The 23,788-nt window shown below is 36.5% G+C and overlaps 1 protein-coding gene across 1 annotated transcript in view; it reads left to right on the top strand.

Moving 5' to 3' along the window:
* GPM6A (glycoprotein M6A) overlaps positions 1-23,788 on the top strand; it is a 156,242-nt gene that overhangs the window by 8,809 nt on the left and 123,645 nt on the right. Inside the window, exon 2 of the mRNA XM_071743220.1 lies at positions 15,824-15,904. The gene's annotated coding sequence lies outside the window, so the exon portion shown is untranslated. The remainder of the gene's footprint in view (positions 1-15,823; positions 15,905-23,788) is intronic.

The raw sequence follows: 23,788 nt of genomic DNA, 5'->3' as shown, positions 1-23,788 counted from the left end.
ATGTTGAAAATATATAAAAGTAGATTTGATTTGGAAATACGTTTTATCTGAAAATGTCTGTAAAACTGGCAGTGCTTCCATCTACTCTATGAGCTGCATTATAATAACACTTTCCTCTCTCTTTTTGGTAAAGCAATGCCACTTGGTTCCTCTAACCTAGACAATTATTCATATTATTTTATTTAAAATGTGTGTGGGATTGCTATTGCTTCTTGAAGGAAACAGGCAGTCGCCTCAATTGTGGGATCAGTTTTTGATAACATCACGATTGTTCATAATATTTTAGCTCATGTCATACTAGAGCTTTAATGTGAAACACTGGTTAAAAATCTTACTTCACTCTAGAAGGCTTAAATATACATGTGACATTTAGGGTTTGTGGTTTTGTTCTCAGTGTAACCTAGAGTACTGTGATTTTTGTTGTATCTGTTTGCTTTGAAATGCAGTTCATATAAGCAAAGAAAGTTGTGCTATTTAAAAAGCATGAAATGCAGATGTTTAGTATTATGTGAAGTGCTTATTTTCACTGGATGAGTGTTCTAATGGGCAATGATGCAGACATTCAGATTTCATAAATGTTGCTTTTCATGGTTGCTGGTAATGGAACAGAAAATAGCGGTGTGTCTTGATTTTAGCCTTGAGCAGTACACAAGACCTAGTTTTAGATGCAGTTATGAAAAGAGTAGTTCTGTGAGAAGTTTTATAAATGGCAATGGTAATAGAGTTAAATTCAAAAACTTTGTAGGAATAATACAGCTGTTTGGTTCAGTAGTGGATATGAACAGATTACTGTTTTTTAGGACAGAATTAGAAGGGGCAAATAATTAAAATGCTCACAGATAACAGCAAACTTTTTGGAGCATGAGGAAAAAACATTCCAGCATCATTAAGCAAATTTCTGTTGTGAGAAAAATACCATATATTTGAAAGTGAAAATTTTGTTTGAACACAGAAAACAGCAAAAGGGCAGGCTAAGATTATGGTGCTGTATTTAAGTCAAATGAAAAGAGGTTTGAGTAGCAGTTTACTATGGTCATGATCCTGCCACCTCCCAAAACTTCTTTAAGTCATAGAGATACTACCAGAGGAAAACTGATAGAGCACTTATGTGTAGAATTAGCCATAACACACAAAACTAAATCATTGTGGTTGTTACTCAATCCATTGTTAATGTATAGCAGCTAGATTCCGCCTAATGATAGCCTCAAATGATCTGCAATAGAAGAGGTATTTACTCAGGAATGTAGTAAACAATTTGCAGAATCAAATAGACCTCATCTGAGACTACTGAAAGCAATGTGAAATTGCATAATTAGTAACTGTAGTGTTTAATCTACAAACTTGTTGCTTGATAAGAGGCAGATGGCACTTCCTCCCCCTTTAAAAGGAGGCAAGGGGGCTCACAGGAATTTACTAGGGTGGGATAGGCTGAGTTAGTTTGAATAATAAGGCTACATTATATAAAAAGATATAAACATCATTGTACTTCTAGAAGTGTCTATTAATGAACATTGTTTTGAAAGTTGTGTTGGGCTAGTGAGATTTTTTTTCTGATCTATGAAGGCTGCTTCAAGTGGCTTTGTGTTTTATTACACTGGTAGAATTTTGACTAAGCTTTTCTGTTCGTGGGTGAAAAGATATTTTAAAAATTGAAGGAACCTATTAAAAAATTAGGCTAGAAAGGGATATGCCTAATTTTTCAGAAAATGTGTCCACTAACTGATGATGAATTCATGTTGTATTATTTCCAGCATGTGCATGTTTATAGTACCTCAGGAGGTCCATTATGGTCTGTACAATATGCTTAGGAGCAGTTGTGAAAGGATATTAAAATCAGTGAGAGAAAAACTAATTGGTACTTTTGGTTCTTGAATATTTGATGTACGAAGAAGTCATTGATGTTTGAAACTGTAATTTTACAATCCAGTAGAGAATGCAAGAGAATGTAAAGATGTAAGAGAAAGGAAATAGAAAATGAGCAGATAATATGTAACAGAGAATAATCAAGTAATTGACTTGGCCAAGGAGGGCACAAGAGGGGATCACCGAGTACAGGGTGTCAAAAGCATCACAATTGAATCACTGAACTGCTTGGGAAAAAGTCAGAGAAGAGAGACCAGAATTAGCTTTGACTGTTTTGGAGTGTGGGTGGGGCGTTTTATTTTCTTAACATTAGGTGGGAGGAATGAAGACTGTCCTACCCAGAGAATGCTACAATTTGATGATGAGGATGTGTCATTAAAGCTGGATTTGAATTACCTCAGGAGGGAAAGGCAAGTGATTTTGCATCTTCCATTTCACAGGTGAGTGTTCTTAGATTGTACTTTAATATAAACCACTTTTTCTTTCTTCTCCATCTGTATTTTACAATAGAATCTTTATCTCCTAATTATTGCAAGAAAGTTGGCCTTTCCTTCATTTTAATACCTGATTCATTGAAGGTATGCCAGGAAAGGGATAGATTTTTATATATTTTGCTTTTCTTAGTCTTTCTGTTGGTTATGCCTAGGCAAATTCCTGATTGATGTACAAGATGTTTTTCAAAACTTTAAAAAATCTAGCTTTGTCCCTGGATCATATTTTCATAGGATCTTAACTTTCAGGCAGCTACAGACAAAAATGAAAGGTAGCTTGTAGATGACCAAGTAGGAGAAATGGCAGTTGTGTAAATAGGTTTTATTATTCTAGAGTTGTTCTCTGGGAATCTATTCAAGTCTCAAAGAATTATTGAATAAGAATCCTTTAGCTGCAACTGCCAATGAGCACTCACACTTCCATGAACTAACTTAGTGAGGTGGGTGTTGGCCTCTTCTCCCCAGGGAAAATGGGTTAAAGTTGCACCAGGGAAGGTTCAGATTGGATATTAGGAAAATTTTATTCACCGAGAGAGCAGTGAATCATTATAACAGATGCCTGGGGAAGGTGGTGGATTCATCATCCCTGGAGGTATTAAAAAAACAGGTAGATGTGGTGCTTCTGGAGATGATTTAGTGTTTGAGGGTGGTGTAGGACTGACAGCTGGACTCAGTGATCTTGAAGGTTCTTTCCAGCTATGATGATTCTTTGATTAATTAGGCTGACTTTTTTTAATTATTTTTTTTTATTTTTAATGTATAGTTAGACATTATATAATAATGTTAAAATCAGTCCTCATCTGTTACATCTATTGAACATCGATGCATGTGATCTATTTGATCCTTAACCAATTGTTGGAGATGTTAATTGCTGTTGTATCCCTCGCTTGTAGCGACAAATGTGGAACTTGCTTCTGAGTAATGTCTGGACAGAGCACACAGAGACTATCAGGCTGAGTACACACCAGCCATGTGACTACGAAGTCTGATATATGATTATACATATCTGATATAATCACACCTTGCTATTTTTCTGAACAACCAACAGCTAAGAGCATAGCGAACCTTGTTGGTTTTCTAAATACTATCAAGACAGATATTGCAGTAAGGTATTTAAGAGAGTAGAAAACTTAAAGCTTATCCTAGCTTGTACCAGGAAATTTAGATTCTATTCCCTTTCCTATTGGATAACTTAGGCTCCGTGATTCTTTCACACACATTTCCTTTGCTAGATATGTCTGTGCTTTTGACTGCATAATCCAGATACTGCTTATGTATTAGGTAACCTGTGAGTCTGAGTTATAAAAGAGGCAAAATCTTTACAATCTGACTGTACAAAGCCTCCCTTGAGTTACAGAGACTTTTCCCTGGGTAAACAGGGATACAGTCTAGAGTGTCTAGCTTTACCATGCTTTAGGAAAGGAGCTTACGTACTTTAGAAGGGAGAATAGGCTATAGTCATTACTATAAATATATAACAACTAGAACAAAGTCTGTAAAAGCAGCTTTCAGGTGTATTTAAAAATCTTTTTGTACAGAAGCTTCCTGTTTTTTCTTTAAAGATTTAAAAGGTTTTTTAGAATCCTAAGCGTTTGTTCTTTAAATATAGGTTTCTGAAAATTAATATTCCTGTCACTAGAACAGTTCTGTAAACAGGAAATAATCATACTGCTAAGTGACAGGGAATGCAGGAGTTGCTTTTGAAACTGAATGGAGTTCTTTTGGTGTACTTAGTACCATGTTTTAATATGTTACATACTTTTCCACACTTTATAAATGGCAATAAGAATATGTAAAAATATGCAGCTTTAAAATAAGTAGTATGTTTACTTGTAGATTTTACTTTGTATGCCCCAGAGTGCAGACTTTTTTTTTTCTCCAGTGAAATTCTGTAAGTGTTGAACTGGAATTGTGTTTCTAGTAGAAAATCTATTTCAGAAACTACTTGCCTGGAAAGAATAAGCATGCTAATTTTAACTAGTCACAGTCAGCTAAGTTTATTCCAAAATTAAATAGAAACTTTATTTATGTGCTTTATTAATGTGCTATCTACTGCCTTCCAGGCAAAATTAAATAATTGTGTTCCTTCCTAGTACATCTATTTTGGAATTACCACTGTCGTTGCATACTGAATTCTAGGAATGTCTACAAAGAGATTTACACTAAGACTAACTCAGTCACTATTTGAAAATACTGATACATATTTATGCTATTTTATGGAAAGAAGATGAAATCATTTTATCATGCAGTGGTTCATCCTATGGTATCTGTATGTATGCTTGTTATAGCTTCATTTGAATTGAATGAAAAGATTAATAGATATATTTGATTGAAAATATCCAAAAGTTATGATTTACTTTTTAAACATATAGTTAGACATAACTATATTTTATTCTTTGGAGAAGCAGGTTGACATTAATAGTGGCAAATATATATTCACCTTTTGTATGTGTATGTGTATGTGAATAGTGAAATTGCCGTGTTTGATATTTATGTCTGGTCCACACTGGCAAGGCTATTTTGTTTAAATATTAAACTTGTGAAAGCATTATCTTACATCTTTATATTGCCTATACAACTGTTAGCATCAGAGTGTTATATATTCTGGTATTTTCAATCCCCTCTTCAATGGATATCTGAATGTAAAAAGTATTCCAACATCCGTCTTATCACAGATGCTTATGTGATGACTCCAATTAATATAAAAATGTAAGTGATTACTCTTAAGGCTTTACTACTCTGGAGACTAACAGAAGCATAGTTCTTCGTTCCCCTTGGAACGGTACATATCTTTTATATAAACATTTTAATTGACATGTTGCAGTGCTTCTCAAAGTTGTTTGTTTGTTTTTTTAATTATTTTAAATACTAAGAACTAGATATGCTGATTCCATTTAAATTGTGATTTCCTCTGTATCTTAATGAGGGCAGAGTATCAGATATGTGGACATCTGGAATTTTCTTTAACTTTCCCATTGAGCAATAGCACATGATGGTATGTTCTATCTCTTTATAAAAATGTAGTCTAAGTATTGTATGTAGTCTATATATATATATATGTAGTCTAAGTATTTGTGTGTTCTAGTAACATGGTTTTGCCCTTGATGGAGATCTTTTTATGGGTATAGCAGTTATGTAGAACTGTAAATTCTGTTCTTGTTTACTTAATCTCCCTACCATATCTATGTTTGCATTTTCACATGGATGGTCTGAGAACTGGAAATCTTTATCAGGACAGGAGTTGAACTGAACATGTGGCCTGAGTGTCAAATGCCTGTATTTCATAATTTGATGGAATATGCGAGCCTGGCAGCCTCTTGTTTGACGGTGCCACTTTCAGGCTATTCCCTGTTCACTGTTGTTACTGGCTGGAGGTGATAAGGGCAGCTCACAACAGGTACTAGACGAATTGAATCACATAAATCTTTGTGCAGTAGTGGTATGGAGAAGCTGCTGGGTGCTGACAGGCAGGCTGACAGTCAGTAGTGGTGGTGGCTTTAACCAAAGGGGAGCAAGTAAAGCATCATGGTCTGCTGGGGCTTCTCAATACAGACACTCTCATGAGTTTTAACAGTATTGTTCAAACCTGTCCTTTCTTCAAACTAGGTGTCTAATGATGATTCTAGCAAAGAGTGTCAGCCAGATCACCGAATTTGGTTTTTTCCCCCTTCTTCACACCCTGCATTAATAGTTTGCTGTTAGTTTCTATTAAATTTCTTAAATTCTGACAGTATGCTACAGTATCATAGCATCCCTCAGGCAATTGCATATCTATCTCTTTAACTTTCCCATAAATAAGGGATAAAAACAGCTACCAGAACAAGAGAGCAATTCTATATTTGAGATATCTTCTGCATATGAATATTGTTTAAAAATCATAATCCTGACCCTCTCCAAACCCCTTTTGCTAAGAAACATGGCAGATTACATTTTGTCTTCAATGTTTGACTAGAGTTCCAGCATATCTATCATTAGCTTGAATACCTTATCCATTACAGGAACAGTCTTCAGAGTATACTTGCTTGATGTGGCTGGATTAGGATGAAACAAATGGCTGGTTCCAAAAGAGAATACAAAAATGCATAGAAATATTCTAAATGTTCTGCTGCTTCTGGTCTTGTTTAATACAAAGTCTTTTTGTGATTTCCTTATCCAAATCCTGGCTGAAAATGAAAATGTGCTGTGAGTTCTAAAACTCTTAATTCCCCACCCATAATGGCCTGATGAAAGGCTGAATAATCCTTATGCAAGTTAGAACATTAACATGAAGTCCACAGAAGCAGAAGGAAACTAGTAAAGCCTAAAAAAGAAAGATCAACAACTTCTGATTAAATGCCATGTTGTTGTAATTCTGTCTTGACTTAGTCGATGAGTTCAAATAAGTGGATTTCAAATAAAATCTGTGCTACACAGTTCATGTAGCGTGTGTCTGATGCAAGTCAATATTTAGCACAGAGGTTTATCATCCCAGGAAGATGTTTAGTAGTTTGGGGTGAACCAGCTTTGTTGATCCTTAGGGGATAGAGTACTTTTAATGAGCTTGAAGATCCTCATGCTTAATTTATTAGGTAGATTTTTAAAGGAGTAGTGCATGATTTGCTGATCTTGAGAGGTTATTTCTGTGTGTGGTCCAGATTGTTTTCCAGTATAACCATGAGGAATGCAGAACTCTGAAGTGTGATAACATTTTATTTTTCACTTTTCCTCTAATTATAATCTTCTTTTTTATTCCTAGGGCTTCTTTCAAATATTATTCTGATGGATTATTTACATGGTAGAATATCTGTTCAACATCTGAGTCATTGAAAGACTGATGAACCTGGTGCTGCCCTGAATATTGTAAAAAACATTTCCTATGTAGTAGTACTCATTCCTAATTGCCAAATAGTTTGCTTAGCATCGCATAAGATTTTTGCATCTCCTGATTTATTCACCTGAGGGTACTTTGCAGTCTCTGGCATTTGGCAATATTGGTTGCTTTTTTTAAAAAGACTTTGTTGCTTTCATTAGCAGTTAATATTAGGCAGACTTCTACTGTTCCATGGGAAATGTAAAATCAGGCAAAATGAGGAATTTTCATTGTGGATTTTGCTTTGGTTTGAGGGTCAGATGGCTCTCAAATTTTAATTCTATCTTGAGACTGAAGATAGTGAATACTGATATTTTGATTTGTTGCCAAGGAAATACAGTGAAATGGTTGAGTCTTATCTGACTTGTTCCAGGTCAGTCACGACTGACCATATTGAAATCAGTGAGGCTGGGGTAGTATAAAACCAGTGCTGAGTGTGCGTCAGAGTAAAGTTCCAAACTATGCAGAAATTAACATTATTGGTGTTATAGCTGTATCCTAATATTTCATTTTTTTGCTATAACCTGGAGCAGTCTCTGTGAAGCCCTCTGTAGGAGCTCTATGTCTGGAGAAATACTAACTAATTCTGAGAAGTAGGTGACAGAAAACTTTGTTCATAACCCCTATCCCAGTGTGCTATAACCAAAGCTATAAATGACCTGCCTACTCTCTGTGTACCTGCTGCAACGTTTGAAGAAGCAGACTGTCTTTTTCTTAAGAAGCACAATTTCTTGTATCTAGTGTGGAGAATGAAGACAAGGATATTAAATTTTATTAAAAATCTGTGTTGTTAGTTAAAAATTTAGTTGTTTCAGATCTCCATAATAGTGTAAATTTGCTAAAATTTCTCTCAAACAGCAAGTGGTTGTGCTTCAAAATAATTTGCTTTGTTTAGCTATAAATATTTCTAAGACAAGAACTGTCATATATTTCTAAGATAAGAACTGTGATGTTGCCAGCAAGATCACCATAAGAGACACTAAAATGTTCTTGAGACTTGTTCAAAATCATGTTTTAATACTGTATTTTCTTGTGATCCTAGAAATTACAAAGCAGCATTTACAGAGAGCTCTTTGAGCACCCGGATTGATATGTTAAATGGCAAATTGGGAAATGTTTTCCAGAGTCCCAAAGAATGGATCAAAGAATGTCTTTCACACTTCCAAGACTGCTGTTTGAATTTATAGTTTCATTGATCTAATACTGCTCTAGAATATAACTGTCCTGTTAACAGAGGAAAATGAAGTCACTTTCTCAGGGCCTGTCACTAATTTTTCAGTGACAAAATATTTATTTCACTTTAAAATCTTCTTCATGCTCTGGGAAAAATTGTTTGAAGATTTTAAAATTTAAAATGACTGATTCTTTCTTGGGATTGAATTTTTAAAAATCTGTCAAAATATCTGTGGCATTTATAAAAACTCAAAAGATCAACTCATTCTGACTTTTTTGTGTAGCAGCTGATATTGTGGGTTGGCATGTGTGCCTATTCTGAAAGAACTCAAGGTTAACTCACGGAACACATGACAGCTCCAGAGTCTCTTGTAATCTCAAGTTTTGGTATGTGTGCCATTGCTTTTCACTTCCATAAATCTTTAATTTCCTTACATATTATATCTAAATCCTTCCTAATAATAATAATCTCCTAGTGTTTTGAGGAAGTATGATGAAGGAAGGGAGACTAGTTCAGTTTGCTGGGAAGATTACTCTTAAAGACAACAAAATCGTTCAATTTCTGACTTGTCATCACTATATTTTCATGATGAAATTATCTTTTAGATGTTTCATGAAGTGAAAATGTTTCCTAAGGATCTTGGGAAATGTAGTCCAGACTTTCATTTTCTATACTGTGATCAAGTATCTGCTTTTCTTTCCATCTGAAATTGGTGAAGTTGGGTTTTAAATAACAAAATTACTCCTAGTGAGGCAGAGATAGAGATGCTTGTGCATATTAGTAAAGCTCCTGGCATTTTAGGAGAAGATAGGGACTGCAGTTCCACTCAGGGAAAGGAAAAAGGGGATTTTCTGGCAATGCTTAAACAGAAGCTGCTGTCCAAAGATATTTTAAATTGCAATGTATATCTTTTTAGGCAAGAATCTTTACTTATAGATAACTCTTTCAGGCGTATCTGTTTATTCACAGAGTTGCTATAGGAACATGATTTTAGATTTAAGTAGAGAATAAACTGGGAACCTAATGTACAGTACTTGCTGATGAATGAGATGTCCTTTAATGCCTCACATCTTGATGCCATCTGGACTATAGTTCATTATTATTATTCCACTATGCTATATAGGGTTCTTCTAAAAAGTAATTTTATTTATGCTTCGACAATAAATGCTGAGTACAATAAACTGTCTGAGTGCTGAAAGAAGATGAAGTGCTACTCTGCAGGGGATAGAGAGAATGTCCTCATTCCCAACAATAAGTAGAAAGCTTAAAAATGGATCTCAGTTTTCCTTTGCATATGTTAGAAGTCTGCCTGTAAAAAGCCCTAACACACACGCAATTTGCAGAAGAATTTAAATAACAGTTCTGGGAATTGACTGTACCAAATTCTACTTTAAGTATAATAACCTTTTAACTTAGAATTCTGGTGGAAGATGGTGTCAGACCACAGTGTATTTTCAAAGCTAAGGAATGTTTCCTTTGGTTACATTAACTGAGAAATAAATGGCAGTGCTGAATCTAGTTGCTGGTGTTCAAATCATGTTCCTGATATTCAAGCATAAGGGCTGGTACTGAGAAATGCTGAAACAGTCATCAAGGAGATGATTTGGAGTGACAGATTTCCGTGTTTAAAACAGAGGAAAAAATAGACAAAACAGAAGTCTATATCAATGAATTATGTGGGTAACGATAGACTTAATGAACTGAGAATTTAACAAGCTTTAGAAAACCGCAGTGAAAATGTAGAAGTGAAATGCACCAAAATATTTCTTTTGTTACAAAAAACCCATTTCTCTACAGCTTCATATTAGTATGAACACCATATTCCCCTCTTCTCAGTCTTATTGATGTCCAACTGTGACCTGAAACTCAGTAGCTTCAAAAGATTCTGTGCTCCCTGCTGGATCCCCACTGCCTCATATCAGTCTCTCTCTCTTTTTTTTTTTTTTTTTCCTTTTTCTACAAGCAATGTTACATATCAGTCAAACTGAAATCTGTCTTATCTTTTCACCAGCATCTAGGCCCTTAGACTATAAGTGTGTATAAGCTGCAGATTTATTCTGCATAAAATTTCCAGAAATTCAATCTTTCCTCTTCCACACAACTAGAACTTCTACTTTGAGTCTCATTATTTTCAGATATAATAGAGATATAAGAATTTCAGCTAAAGGGTGTTTATTGAAACTCTGTAATTTCTCATTTGATATTATTATATGGTTTATTATTTTACCTTTGTTTCTTTGATTTTTTTAAAACATCTCTTGTGGCATCATATCTTTTAATCATAAATAATAACATAATGAAGTGCAAATTAAACTGACATAATTTTCATTACCAAGGAGCAAGGATTGTGATATACCTGACAATGTATGTGATGTAAACACTTTAAAAATATAAAAATATGTCTCTTGAATCAATCTTTTTTTGTTCCTTTCTCCCTGCTATGTTGCAACATTTTGTCAATTAACATATGTTTACCTCACCATATGCCTGACAGACACCTAAAAGATAAGAATGCTTATCAGGTCGCCTCCTGGTGCATGGTGGAGACAATGAAAGTAGCAGGACACCAAAAAGACAAAAAGATAAGGATGGCTCATCTCCGGGAAGTCTGGAAGTCTGTGTGTATCAGGGACTTATGCAAAAAAGAGTCCCCTCTTCTTTTTGCTGTATATAAAAACCCCAGAAGAAAAGGAGAAGGGGCGGCTTTCTTCTAGACCCCCCCTCTCTCGGTACTTGGGCTTCAGCTACGGGACAGAGAAGCGGCAGGAGCGACAGACCCTATGCACCCGACTACAGCCAGAGGCCAGGGCCGGCGGACGGTGATAACATCTTAAACACTCCCTCCTTCTTTTCTCTTCTTAACGACTCTTCTCTCCAAAGTAACTAATTGTATAAATCCTAAATAAATCCTTGTAACTTGTTTAAATCATAAAGCCTTGTTATTTTTGTAAATTCACGCGTCGTCTATGAGTAGTGGGTGAATTTTCCTCGCAAACAAAATATAAATAATAACTCGGATCGTAACGGTATCAAAAAAATGGCAGATGGGAAAAATCTTACTGCAAGTTTTGACTGAACAAGGATGTTGATCCTAATTAGACTGAAACTAGTAGAAACTGTTTAGTTGTGATAGGGGCAGGTTTGGATATAAAAGAGAAGGAAACACAAGGAAGTTGTCACTTCGAGGTTTCTACATAGTCTGGAAAGAATTTAGGGCTGAAATGGAATAAAGAAAAACTGAGTAACAAGGAGGATGGCTTCTGGCACAGCAGAGCATCCTACCTCCTCCCAGCTGTGGTATCTGGCAAGTGTGTGGCATATTACAAGAGTTTTTAACAAGGTGAGAGACTGGAGAAGAAAGGGCCACAAATAGCGAAACTGGCAAGCATCTCCACCCACCCTCCTCCACCCCAAATAAAAAAAGAAAAATTTTAGTTTGATTTTAAGATTCTTTGATTTTCCATGCTGGGAGATGGGCTGTTTGACTGGAACCAAAATCCCAGACCTAGTGGCAAAGATGGCAAGAGCCTATATGTATCTTTTGATAAAATTTTACTCAAATAATGGAAGGTTCCACAGGATTGACTTTAGATTTATAGGGAATGTATCTAGTATATCTGTAGGATATCTGTTGTTTCTAATTGACAAATTTTCAGTGAAAATAGCTTAGGTTTGACTCTGAGTAGAAAGGAGCAGTATTTTGAATAGAAAAAGTAAGTGTTAATTTAGATTAAAAAGAACAGAATTCTTAAAAAAAAAATGAGGCTGAATACAAGTCAAAAAATAGAGTTAAGCCTGTTGCGTGAGATGAGTCTCGCTGTGGGCGCGAGCTCGGTTCGTGAACAGAGTCAGTCGAGCTAGTGTCGGTTCGGGCTTGTATCAGGGAGCTCACTTTGATCCATCCCGCTCTGGAATTCTCTCCGGAAGCCACACCCTACCTAACCCGGGCATGCGCATCTGGGCTAGCCCTAGCTGGCACAGGCGGGGTGGGCACCGTCCGGGCACCTGCTGTCTACATTTCCCCCTACTTTTTTTTTTTTTTTTTTTTTTTTTTTTTTTTTTTTGGGGGAAAAGATGACAAATACGCGAAGATCTTAGCTGCGAGGTGCCTCGTTGTTCAGAGCAGGTGGTGCTGGTCTCCAGGGAGAGGTTGGTGAAGACGACGAAGCTGCAGAAGCTGAGGGTTAAAGGCATCATCTGCGAAGCCTGCAGGCTCCTGGGGGTGATCAACAGGATGATGGAGCTGGGCTTTTCCCAGCAGTGTATGGCAGGAGGACCAGAGACAAGGAACAGGAGTAGAAACATAAAGAGCTTGGGGTTAAGGAATCCCTCGTACAGCCACTTTAGTTTAGGGGCTGCTTTTATCTTTGCAGCCTTCCGTGGGGCCGGGGGCGGCGCCGGGGGTTGCTCTCCGCAGCAGCCGGAAGTGCTGCAAGCCACGGTTTCCACCCCTTCGTTTTCCGGTGTTTCGACTTCCTCCAGGGGTGGCGCCGACGGGGACCCGGTCGGCGTTCTCTCGGGCTCCCCCCCCTCGGAGGGCGGTGCCGACGGGGCCACGCTCGACGTTCTCTCGGGCTCCCCCCCCTCGGAGGGCGGCGCCGATGGAGTCACGGTCGGCGTTCCCCCGGGCTCCCCCCCCTCGAAGGGTGGTGCCGAGGGGGACGCAGTGGGCATTTCCTTCAGAGGAAATACCTCAGTCTTTCATAATGGGGCTGCGGCGGTGGCAATTGCCACTTCTATTTCGGCTTTCATAAGAACTAGTAGATTGCAAACGACCCGCCAGGTGTTGTCCGCACCAATAATGTCGCCGTTGGTCTCCTTATAGCGGAGACTTGCCAGCAGACTATGCACCTCCCCCCGGAGGTTCCAGGCGGTTTCGGGACCCGGGTAGCGGAAGGGTTCCTGCTTTTCCGCTTGGGTTACAGTCTGCTCGGCAACGGCGGTGCCGGTAGGTTTGCTTGCATAGGATTCCATCATCGGTTTTACTGATGTCGATGTCGAAAAAAAGAAAAGGGTTTCTCTTACCCGAATTTTTCGGGGTATCAAACGGTCTGTGGAGAAGGGTCACTTTCGGACAAAACGCTCGGGGAGACGGTTTAAACCGAAATTGTTGCTCACATTCTCCACCAGATGTTGCGTGAGATGAGTCTCGCCGTGGGCGATAGCTCGGTTCATGAACAGAGTCAGTCAAGCTAGTGTCGGTTCGGGCTTGTATCAGGGAGCTAACTTTGATCCGTCCGGCTCTGGAATCTTCTCCGGAAGCCACACCCTACCTAACCCGGGCATGCGCATTTGGGCTAGCTCCAGCTGGCACAGGCGGGGCGGCACCATCCGGGCACCTGCTGCCTACAAATTTTTCTTTTTAGAAGACTAGGCATCATGAATAAAAATCTATGTTATTACTTGAAAATATCTTTTCATACACTTCATTGTGAACAGAAAGAATACAACTTCTTTTTATGCATTCCTGTTTGCAGTTAATTTTATATTTGGTTGAAAGAAAACTTGTATAAGAAGTGCAGGGTGAAATGTAAGAATAATTTATTATCTGGCTTGTTTTCAATGTGGATAATTAACAGGGAGTCAGACATTTCTTTGTGGCAGTGCTTTTTTAGAAATGTTTGAATATCTGTGTTTTTTGGTTGGTTGGTTGGGGTTTTTTGGTTTTGTTTTTTTTTGGGGTTTTTTTTTTGTTAAAACACTCACAAGTTTTCAAATTGCCATCATTTGCTTGTTTAAGAATTTCAGATCTTACCTATAATACTTGTTTAGTACTATGTAGATGTGTCATGATACCTTATCTTGGGTATGCTGTTGTGTTAGGATCCTGAGTTTTCCAGAATGTCCAAGTGCATTTGTCTAAATATTATTCTGTAGTGGTTCTCCAGAGAAGTAAAGTTTGTTTTGATTTTTTCTTCCCTAACCCACAAAAGCCAGGCTTTATAGGAATAAAACTGAAATAATTACCTTCTTAAATATAAAAAATTCAAAGTGCTATATTGGGAGAGAATAAAGGGGAGTTATATACATCTATCTACAGCACCCTGTCATGTGCAGTCTTACTTAAGCCAGTTCAGTGACTTTCAGGCCTTGCAGGAAATTCTTGTGAGATGTTTTTCCTCTGCGACTCGGTTGTCTGTTTCACATGTTGTTCAGCAGTAATCTTATTTTCTTTGATTAAACTGCATCTTGAAGCTCTTTGGCAGTACTCGTACAGCCTCCTTTGCCTGCCACCTGTAAAGTGTCTCCACTGCAAGCATGCTCAGCTGCCCCCTGCGGAAAGAGCAGTCTTCTCCTACCATCCATTCCCTTTTTTTTTATTCAAGGGCTCTTACCTGAGCTATAAAGGTCTGTTAAAGGCACATAACAAATGAAGAACAAACCAATAAACCGCTATCTGCTACATACATGCGTATTCTTTTAATTTCAGTTTTTAAATTACCATTGTATGAATTATATCAGTTAACAGAATAGCAACCTTCTGCTTCAGTTCCCTAGAGACTTACTGTAGCATAATAAAACAAGTGACATGAAAACCCTTTTAGCTATAATGAAACCAAAATAATTGTTTAAACTTTTATGAAGTAAGCTGATCTCAAACTGAAATAATGTGAATGGCTATTCTAGCTACATCTGGTTATGTAATAAAAGCATCAGACCAGAAATCTTACCTCCTGGTATTAGAAGGGTAATATGTGTGGGGAATTTTTGTTTATAAAAGCTCTTTTCTAAGTTTCCCTTCAAGATTGTTTTTCTGCTATTTCTCCTCTCATTTGCTTCTCCAATTCATTTATTCTTTTCATGTTTTTCTTTGAGTTCTTCTTTTACAGAGCAGGGCATTACAGAAGAGGTTGCCTAAAGCTATTTCAGAGGAGAATGTTTTATTTATTTTGTGATGTTTCTTACTCCTCAATTTATTCCCTTTCTCCGTTAGTCTGGGTCGTGCAGCCACTGTCACTGCTGCTTTCTTTCTTTCCTGGTGGCTTCTTATCACATACCTGCCTCTGTAGTGGATTCTGTCCACTTCTGTTGGCTAGAGAGACAGATAAAGCATCTGTTACTAAGCCTAACTGTGAAATAAGGATTAGACCTTAATCCTTGCATGACAATAAGGGTTAAAGCCAGTACAGTCTTTTGATGAGAGAGACTGAGATTTACATTTTAAAGATTTAATTGAACTAGGAGTTTCAAAGGCACTCTGCACCGACCTGGTTAATTTTTAATACTTTTTTTTTTTTTTTTTTGTCCCCATGAACTACATGAAATTTCATTATTGCGAGTGTTGATCGTAACATTCTCTGTACAGGGGCTGATCCCCAAAGGACAGTGCTTTTCATGGCCTTTTACTCATAGTAATGCAGAAGGTAATATGTAGTTCTGTGTTCTGTTGCTCTTTCATGGATCTTTTTTAAATCTAACTTCTGTTAATGTGAAATTCCCCTGCAGAGCTCCTTTGTTTTGCTCCATATCCAGTTTTGTCAGAAGGCTTTTGGTGGAGAAGAGTAGTGTCAGTCTGCATTGCCAAAGGTAAGTACAGTAGTTGGAGGAAGCATGAGTTGCTGCTCGCTGCCAGAACTGTGTTGCTGAGGAGGTAAGGTGCTGTGGTAAGCACCCAGGTATGTTCACTCAGTTACATTTCACAAGGACAAACTGAATGATGACCTATAAAGACCTCAGAATGGCCCCACTTTTTTTACAAGTCTGAATCTGGCAAGCTAAGGCTATGTACCTATACTCTGTCCTAAAACCTAAGTGTGGCCTCTGAGAATGTCACAGAAGTTGAATCCTGAGCTAAAGAGACTGCACGTATCTGCTATGTGCCAGATATAAAAGTAAATGTTGTACCTTTGAAGAAATAAAATACTCCTGTCTTTCTAACACTGTCCCTAGCCAAAGTGGTTTACATTATATAAAAAAAGTGTCACTGCTTGTTACTATGGCTTAGTTCAACCCTAACACAAATTTTAAAAATCAAAAATTTCTTTTGCCAATGAAATTGGTCGTGATATATACAGAATCCTGAAACACACTATTATTGATTTTGCTTTCAGAATATGAATCAATTTTATCAATATTTAAGGCATACCCTATTGTGTAAGATAGGATACTTTGCTATAGATTCATGCATCTGAGTAATTGTTCCATGAATTTTTTGCTTTTTTTGTTTTTTTGTTTTTTTGTTTTGTTTTGTTTTTACACTGAGTCAGGTGACAAGGTGAATGAAAATTAGTAGAATAACAATAGTTAGCTGAATAACATCAATCTAGTCATTAATAGGTCTTGAAAATATTTCTGTCTTTTGGAACTATTCAGCTATTTGCTTTAGCAGAGAATGTCTAGTGAAAATTAAAATCATAAAGAGTATACTTCTGTTCTTATGCAATTTCTTTGTGTTTCCTAGAACTGCTTTATTATTTGCTCATTATTGTATTACTGGGCTTACTTGTAAGTGATATTTCCATTAAAAGAACCATTATAAGAAAGAGCTGTGTGCATGCCTATCTGGATGTACATGTGCCTATGGATGTGTATAATAAAGATATAGATAAAACTAATTATATGCGTGTGAATAAGTTACTGATCTATTTTTCAGGATTTTATTTTAAAACTTGTCATTTTGCTTGCTGCATCTAATCTTTATTCTGCTTCCCACTTTTAATATATTCCCTCAATTCCTCTCATTTTTATCTGTTACTGTCTCTTAGCTTCTGGATAATTCAATAACACGATGGATTGCTTTGGCCCCTAGAGTGTGATGTTCTTAATGTACTGATATCTGCTGATAACCTTCGGTTAAGTTGCATGGATATAGACATGGGCATTATAGATTTTCACTATTATCTAGTAAATAAGATTTTGGTATGTGAATCAGTAATTTTTTTAACTCCTGATCACTTTCAGAAGAACCCTAGAACCTGGAATGACTACACAGCTGGAAACTGAAGACTTGAAGATGTATGTATAAACTGTGTCATGATTACAGGTAGCAGATCAAACTGACATCATAGTTCAAGCTCTTTGTCTCATATAACTAATTATCTTACACGTGTTAAGAACACTGAAAATCTTAAAAATGAATATGCATTAAGATCCCAGAAATTGCCATAGGTTTGCCAGAAAGTTGCACCTGGTAACTTATATCTGTACGTTTTCTGTATTAACACTATCACAACATTAACACAAAAATTTACAACTAATATTATAACTAGTATTATGGACATATCAATTTTGAGAGGCAATAGGATGAAAAATATCTGCTTAGGTGACATATCATTCCTGTCATAATTTATGAGGACTAAATTCCTCATATGGTTCTACTTAATACAGATATATGTAAAGAGATAAGGATTGATAGCATGTAACTTTAGTATTATTTTTGTACTAGCTAGCCTAGCTAGTCACCAAGTCAGAAATGAGTGTGGTTTGAGGTGTAATAACTCCAATTAACACCGCAGCAGGTCTCTAAGTCCAAATAATTTACTACTTACAGAAGGTGTGGAAGATGAGAAGTGAGGATTTGGACAGGCAGTAATTCTTAAGTGATTAGGTGCAGTAATTTATCTTGAAGACAGAGATGCAAATAAAGTAACAAAAATAACAGGTTTGAGTCTTGCACTGAGTTTTGTGTTATAGAGCCAATGTGTTTTAAAGTCTAAGAGTCTAAGTGTCTAAATATAATAATAAAATTATGAATATCAAACCTCTGCTCCTGATCCTCAGACATTTTCCTAATCCTTCTTCCCTTCTTACTCCTCTCTTGCACTGAAGCTCCCACACCCCACCCAACCCCCAACCTTTTATTTTTAGGACTGTTTCAGGGAATATGCAAATGGGTTGCTGTTCTGCATCTTTTTGTGACAGAGGATTTTATTTAATTGTTAAAACAAGAGTTCTTTGAGGCATTACTTATGTCTCTGATTTTTCACATTGCATGACACTGTACATCTGTGTTCTTTCATTGAATTCCTAGGCAGTACCACAGTATTAGTGGAAAAACATTGTGGTTTGCTTCCACTTTCTATGTAATTAACATTCCTTGTTGAACTTGAATTTAACAGCATTGTGTAGTTCTTCAAATACAGTGTAAGGACTTTCAGGAAAGAGATCAAATACTTAGCATGGTATTCCTATCAATATTTATTACAGAAAGTTGCACATATGCTCAAATACATGTTTCCCTATATGTAACATATGTACACATGTAAGTGGGGTCATCAGGTTCTGTTAATAAGTAGACAAGATGCTGCTCACATTACAGTTCCATGAAAAAGAAAATTTTGAGTCTCTCTTTTTCACAGGTTATGTCATCTGGTTTTACTTCTATTAAGTGTATGATTTGCATTGACTCAATACTTTTCATGTGCAAACTTTCTAAATTAACTACTTTATTTCCTGTGTCTTGTAAATTGCTAGCCTAATTAAGCACTCAGCAGAACACTACACGTTAATCATATGGCCTCTTTTAATAACATTCTAATACGTTGGGATAAAATAACACTGTAACACTTCAATAAATGGAACTTCCATAGTGCTTCTATTCATAGGATTGGAATTTTCACAATTATCAGTGGATGTCATCATCGAACAATCTTACTGAGTCAAATATGTGGCATCAGTGCTCAGTGATGGAAGTTTAATATTAATAATTTTAATATTACTTTCAGTCTCTCTTTTTTGAGGCAGTGTAATTATCTTATTTCTAATGTCTGTATTGTTTGGCTAGAGTTTATTATTGCAGATAGTACTGGAAGTATGTGATTTTAAAAAAACCCAAACCAATAAGCATTATCAAGACCAACATTTGCTGCGTTATTGATTCAGCAGAATGGTCAGGAAAAGTCTGTTTTTCTCTCTATTGTGTCTCCAACTCAGAAAAATAATGTGATTGAGTACATTGAATTGTTCCACCAAAAGCAATTGGCCAGACCATATACATGAACATACAGACATGCTTTAGATACCTTGTTATTTCAAAACTCATTTGTACATATTTAACTTAAGCTGTCAGGAGAGCTAAGTATTTGCACTGAGTGAACTCATTGTGAAACATAATGCAACTTCTGAATGGTGGATTAAGTCTTAAGAGATTGTGAATTTTGTGTAGCAGTGGGGTTGATGTCTCAGATGATGCTATATCTTATATACACAGACATCTCTGGAAGCCCAACATCTTTAAGTTATACTGTTTCATATACTAGCAAAAACTTATATTTTTGTTGATGTTTGAGAAGACTCAGCAAAAGATGTACTTTTGTCAAGCTCTATTAATCAAATTCCGCTTTTATGGATTCATTCTATTATTCTATTCTTATTCTCCATGTTTGGAAGAGGTAATGTTTAGGAGCCTTCCTAACTGTCAAATCACACATTCTATTTATGTGCCTTTTATCATTTCTCTCTTATCCTGGAAATATAAAACAGTAGTGTGCAAAAGCCTTTCAGTTTCAATAACCAGCTTCATCAGGTTTCATAAAAAAACCAACACAATTTGTAAAACAGAAGTGGTAGCTCCTGAAAAGTGGCATAACAGTTCCAATAATGAAGAAGGGTGGGGTAAAAGAAATAAGTATATGAATTCTTACCAATTTGATAGAGATACCAAGCAACAGATTAAATGTTTCTTATGAGACTTGGTTAATCAGAAACTGAAGAAATATAAGTCAGGGGGGGCTGATGGATAGCAGCTCTTGCTTGAAAGAATTAGTAGAATTAGTGTAATGATGTATTTAAAAGCAGACAGAAGATGTTGGAAATCAGTGTCTTTTTTTTGTTTTGTTTTTGTTTTTTAATGCTTGACATTTTCATTAAAAATAGATGTGATACCAGCATAAAGTGGCACACTTTAGAGTAGAAGTTGCCTAATAGGTCCCAAATTAATTCTAAAGCCAGGATAGGTATGCGTGTGTTGTATTTTATTTGGGACCCTGAAGTGATTAAGTATAAACTGTTTGATTGACATATTTTTAGAGATCTGAAGCAAAATATTGAGTTAATGGTTATAATGAAACACTCAGAGAATGCAGTGAATTATTTAGCTGAGATGAACAAGCTTTGGGATTCTGAAGTCACATAGTGAAGTATGATATGATAAGCAAATATTTGACACTGGAAAGCTATTTTATCTAGTCAGTAAAACATATCAGATCCAAGTGCTGAAATTAAAAAAAAATTTAAGACCAATATTTGACTAGGTAGAATTTCAACAGTGAAAACAGCCTTCTGTTGGAACCATGTCCTAGTGGCTATTGTGCTGGTTCTTGGACCTTTCAGTGATACGATCCACATGGATGGGTGTGCATGGTTGGGAATACACAACAGGAAGATCTGATGCTTTCCAAATCTTAAAGTTGAGGCTTGTCAGTAGTTTATTAGCTTGTCATGCACAGGCTGTAAAGCAGATATGAGTTGAAAATCTAGTTCAGATTGCTGACATTCTGGAATCTTAACTGTCAAGATTTTCAGAGCCATGACTTTACTTTCTGTTGCCATGTCTATTCTGGCATAAAATGTTTGTAAAGAAAACGACTATTTTTCTTGCACTCTTTTCCCTCTCCCCTCTTTGAAAAGCTCTTCTATTTCCCAGACATAAGACTCTTATATCTATATTTTGAAACTGAAAACTCTTAAGGAATGAAAAGGAAAGTTTTAGGAATCTGTGACCTTTGCATTATTATTCCTATTTTATTATATTTTCAAGCTATTTGTAGCAGCTAGTAACTTCATAAGACCAAAGAATTAAAGTGCCTATGAATGTATATTTTCAAGAAACTCATAGCAGCAGTTACAATGCTTGCTGAATTCATAATTTATGGTGCCCACATAGTTTAACAACTTTGATGTGCCAAGAACCATTTGGTTAACCTATTCTATTTTACAGGGTATATAGATTGAGTTTAACTTGTTAACTTTTTTAAGGTGTTTTTTTTGTTTTGAGTAATGTTTTTTTTTTAGATTTTGGTCTCATGAAGAGAACTCAGTTATATGATATAAATGACATATAAATGAGAAACACCTCATTGCAAGGAATCAAAGACTTTGTTTTATGATAAACATTTTGACAAACAGATGTATTACACAGTGAGGTAATCAAGGCCATTTTAGATTCACTTTAAAGTGGCCAGATTAGTTGTCATTTAAGACACTAATTTTGCAGCTAGACAACCCCCCTGTCTTCACTTAATGCTAACTTGCAGCTCCATTTTTGAGTCTGGTCCCCTAACAGTTCTCATAACAATTCAGTGCATTAAACTTCTGATTTACAAGCAGACATTAGTAGGGGAGGGACTAAGTGTCTTGCTTCTCTAACCACATTCCCAATAGGCACAGGAATGCACTTACCTAAATAGTTGGCTCTTTGAGCACCATGTAATGAAAAAGCTACATCCTTATTCTGTAAAATGCTATTAAATAGATGACAGCTATATCATATAGCCAGCCAGACTGCTTGTGCTTCTTGGAACTCAGACCTGGGAAAAACAATATCTGGCAAGATGAGGTTATTACTCCGTCATTACCAGTGTAACACTGTAGAAGCAGCTATCAGCATTTAATTAGTGACAGCAAGGGTATTATGAGTCCTGCTACTCAAGGAAGTGACTTTTGTTATTTTCAGTCTTTAATAGGAATGATATTTTCTCTACACTTGTGTTAAATCAGTTTCAGTCTCTGCTAGAGAAACTAAGAATTAGTAGGAGAAAAAAAAAGACAGTAGAAAAAAGTGACAGGAAAGGTATACAACACATAAGCCTGAAGCTGAGACAAATGTATGATGGAGAAACTGCAGAGAATAAATAGGATGTCTGCAGCTCAACTTATTCAAGGTTGTTTGTTCTTGTTTGTTTGTTGGCTGGGGATTATTTGAATGTGGGAGAGTAGGAGATCTTCCTCCAACAGGATGATTTCTTCCACCAATTTTGTGTTTGACAACTTTGTCAGAACATAGCTTCCTATCACCTAACAATTTAAAGGTACAAGTTATTGGGACAAAAGCTAAAATGTGGTTGCTTCTGAAATAGATATTTATTTTTTAATTATTTTAAAATTTTTTTTCTTTCTCTCCAGTTACCACTAAGGTCTGTCTGGGAGTATCACAGAATCCTACAGGTTGGGAGGGACCTTGGGAAATCATCTGGGCCAACCCTGCTGCTAAACAAATTTACCTAGTATCATGTCCAGATTCACTCTGAATATCTCCAGAGAAACACTCCACAACCTCTCTGAGCAGTTTATTCCATTGTTACCCTCAAAATCAAGAAGTTTTTGCTAATGTTCAGTATGCTCCTTTCTCCTTTTCAGGATCTCCCATTGTACACACCTGCAGGTTCACTGCTTGCCTTCTGCAAGCTTTTGCCAAATGAAGTTGTGCTGTTACTCTGTCAAACAATTGTTTTACCCTCTAAAAGCCTGCAGCTGTCCCCATTAGCAGCAGAACACTTAAGGCAAATAGCCCCTCACCTGCACTCAGCTTTGCTTGCAAAATGCAGCTTACAGAAAGTAAGTGGTGAACAAATAAATGGTGGTGCCATCCATCAGGATTAATGACAGTGTCTTAGACAGGACAGAAGCTTCAGAAATAGGATCTCATTTGGCCCAAAAGGCGATTATTTGGAATGAGCTGGTGCTTAGAAACAGTAGATATCTGGATTTTGAACATGGAATGAGAATCCATGGAATGAGAAGCCTTCTCAAGAGGTAAGCCAGGATAGCAAAGAAGTTTGCCTCTAAAACTGCTATAAACATTTCACAAAGCACTGCTTTAGAAAGAAGCTTTTCAGAGTCACTAGATTATAGTTTGTTTTAACAATTGTTCAGCAGAGATAGCTGCAGGCAACGTGTTAGGCAGTCCAGAAAATTGGGACTGTGTTTTGGAGGGGAAAAAACCAAACCAACCAAACAAAAAACAATAAAGATAAAGAAAAACAAACAAACAAACAAAACAATCGGGGAGGCAAATATTGGGCTGTCTATACAAATGTGCAGCAGAAAAAAATGCCCTGAAGATACTCTCATGATCCATTTATGCAAACATTTTAAATAAGGGAGAATAAAGAAAGTTTGAAGTTTCTTTAGGCTTGGTTCATAACTAGTGTGGTTGCAAACATGCAAAAAAAATAAACCAAGTAAACATAAAATAAAAGAATGTGGTAAAAAATAGAGAAATAATTACTTAAAAAAGAAGTGTAAGTAGAGATTTGCAAAGTTTATCAAAAGATTTAAAAAATTAAGAAAGCCTTGCATATACCTCTATGTTGGGTTTATGCCAGAAGTAATTTCATAGACTAAATTCTAGCTAACATCCTATAAGATGCTCAATTTTTCTGGTTGAGAACCTAATTTCTCAGTAACTGTATATCTTCAGGTATAGTGGAATGGAATAGTTCCACTATTCCATATGGAATAGGACTTGAACAT

This window comes from Heliangelus exortis, chromosome 4 (assembly GCF_036169615.1).
Source record: "Heliangelus exortis chromosome 4, bHelExo1.hap1, whole genome shotgun sequence".
In the NCBI taxonomy this organism is placed as follows: domain Eukaryota; kingdom Metazoa; phylum Chordata; class Aves; order Apodiformes; family Trochilidae; genus Heliangelus; species Heliangelus exortis.
Note: the sequence above shows the minus strand (reverse complement) of the source record. Positions and strands in the feature narration are given on the sequence as shown.